Below are 3112 nucleotides of genomic sequence, written 5' to 3'. Positions count from 1 at the left end.
GAAGGAAGGAAGGAAGGAAGGAAGGAAGGAAGGAAGGCAGGCAGGCAGGCAGGCAGGCAGGAAGGAAGGAAGGAAGGAAGGAAGGAAGGAAGGAAGGAAGGAAGGAAGGAAGGAAGGAAGGGCCGGACAAGGAACAACAGCTGGAAGCTGACCAAGGAGAGATTCAACATGGAGATAAGGAGGAACTTCCTGACAATCAGAGCGATCAACCAATGGAACAACCTACCAGTGGACGCTGTGAACTCCAACACTCTGGACATTTTTAAGAGAAGATTGAACTGCCACTTGACTGTTGTGCTATAGGGTTCCTGCTTGGGCAGAGGGTTGAACCTGATGGCCTTCATGGTGCCTTTCAACTCTAACAATAAATAAAGGAAGGAAGGAAGGAAGGAAGGAAGGAAGGAAGGAAGGAAGGAAGGAAGGAAGGAAGGAAGGAAGGAAGAGCCGGACAAGGAACAACGGCTGGAAGCTGACCAAGGAGAGATTCAACATGGAGATAAGGAGGAACTTCCTGACGGTCAGAGTGATCAACCAATGGAACAACCTACTAGCGGACATTGTGAACTCCAACACTCTGGACATTTTAAAGAGAAGATTGAACTGCCACTTGACTGGTGTACTATAGGGTTCCTGCTTGGGCAGGGGGTTGAACTTGATGGCCTTCATGGTCCCTTTCAACTTTAACAAGGAAGGAAGGAAGGAAGGAAGGAAGGAAGGAAGGAAGGAAGGAAGGAAGGAAGGAAGGAAGGAAGGAAAGGAGGGATGATATTAAGGATTTAACAAATGTAAACCTTATAAATTCAAATACATGAAAAAGAAAAGGAAGAACCATTCCATTATTAGTCTTTTCCAAGTAAATCTAAACTTCAAATTAAATTTCAAGAAAGTCATATATGGCTTTGGCCCTTAATATTTTAGAGGCACTAGAGATTAACCAACATAACCAAAATGAGAAGAATTATCAGGCAAGATTATAAGAATTCCCAAGAATTTCTAACTTATCTAAAGCCGTCCAAATGTACTTTGCCAGTATTTTATTTATTTATTTATTTATTTATTCTTTGTCCAATACACAATACACATGGAAGAGAATAGACATGAAGTTATATATATATAAAGATAATATGTAAAATAGAAGAGAAAATATATGAGAGGAAGAAAATATATATGATATATGAGATAAAGGAAAGACAATTGGACAGGGGACGAAAGGCACACTAGTGCACTTATGTACGCTCCTTACTGGCCTCTTAGGAACCTGAAGAGGTCAATCGTGGATAGTCTAAGGGAGAAATGTTGGGGGTTAGGAGTTGACACTACTGAGTCAGGTAATCAGTTCCACGCTTCGACAACTCAATTGTTAAAGTCATGTTTTTTACAGTCAAGTTTGGAGCGGTTAATATTAAGTTTGAATCTGTTGCGTGCTCTTGTGTTATTGCAGTTGAAGCTGAAGTAGTCGTTGACCGGTAGAACATTGCAGCATATGATCTTGTGGGCAATACTTAAATTGTGTTTTAGGCACTGTAGCTTTCTAGACCCAGGATAGTTAGTCTATTTTCGTAGGGCATTCTGTTTCGAGTGGAGGAGTGAAGGGCTCCTCTGGTGAAATATCTTTGGACGTTTTCGAGGGTGTTGATGTCCGAGATGTGGTATGGGTTCCAGACAGATGAGCTGTATTCGAGAATTGGTCTGGCATAAGCTTTGTAGGCTCTTGTCAGTAGTGTGAGATTGCCGGAGCAGAAGCTACGTAGGATCAGGTTAACAACTCTAGAAGCCTTTTTGGCGATATTATTGCAGTGGGCTTTGGCACTTAGGTCATTTGATATTAGTATTCCAAGGTCTTTTACTGAGTGTGGGTTGGCTGTGAGAATTTGTTTATTCAGTTCATATATGAGGTTCGGATTCTTTTTGCCAATGTGGAGGGCAGAGCATTTGTTGGTTGATATTTGAAGTTTATTTATTTATTATTTATTTATTATTTAGATTTGTATGCCGCCCCTCTCCGAAGACTCGGGTTTCCAGGTGTTAGACCAATCTGAGACAAAGTCGAGGTCTTTTTGGAGAGTGAATGTGTTGTCAATGGTGTTGAAAAGTTTCACATCGTCAGCAAAAAGTATACACAATATCATGTACTAAAACTTTACCTTATTCGTGTTTTCTGCTTCCAGCCAACATGCTTGAGGATTGGGACTCATTAGACTTCATTGCTAATAAATAGAAAACAAACAACTCTTTTAACTCCAAAGCAATCTAGGTTTAATGCTAGGTTAAAATTTTCCTTTGCCTTCTTTTGGAATCTTTTCTAGAATGTCCCTGGGGGCGTTTGAACATATTTTATGAGAGAAAGATTTTTCCTAGCCCAAGCCTCGAAGGCTTTGAACCGAACCCAGGATCATTTCCTTGCAAAATGGTGTTTTATTATTGTTCTGTCGGGCTCTCTAGTAGAATCCTCCCGAAAATTCACAGGTACAAATTTCAGACACACACACATTTGAAATTCAAAACAATTCATAGTAAGTCACAGCTGAAAAGTGTATCTCTTTGGTACCAATTTCTCCATGCAATGGAGCGGCTTCCCTTCAGAAAATTCCATCCCTGGAAAATTTTAAGAAGAGGCTGGACAGGAATTTGTCTGAAATCATCTAGGATCTCCTGCTCAAGCAAGGGTTTGGACTAGATGATCTCCAAGTTCCCTTCCAACTCTGACAAAACCATGCAAAATCAAAACACATTCTGGTTGATGGCTAACCTCGGGACTCTAATGATTTGTCAAAATTCTCCTTGATTGATCAAATGAACGAATGAAGTGCAAGTCTGCACTATTATTACTAATAGTTTTTTTTCTCATCATTCCTATCACCCATCTCCTCCCACTTATTTTATTTTTTATTCATTTATTTATTTATTGGATTTGTATGCTGACCCTCTCCGGAGACTCGGGGCGGCTACCAGCAATAATAAGACAGTGTATAACAATAATCCAATACTAAAAACAATTAAAACCCATTATAATAAAAAAACCAAACATACATACAGACATACCATGCATAAAATTGTAAAGGCCTTGGGGGAAAGGGTATCTCAATTCCCCCATGCCTGGCGGCAGAGGTAG

This window comes from Erythrolamprus reginae, chromosome 10, assembly GCF_031021105.1.
Source record: "Erythrolamprus reginae isolate rEryReg1 chromosome 10, rEryReg1.hap1, whole genome shotgun sequence".
Lineage (NCBI taxonomy): Eukaryota > Metazoa > Chordata > Lepidosauria > Squamata > Dipsadidae > Erythrolamprus > Erythrolamprus reginae.
Note: the sequence above shows the minus strand (reverse complement) of the source record.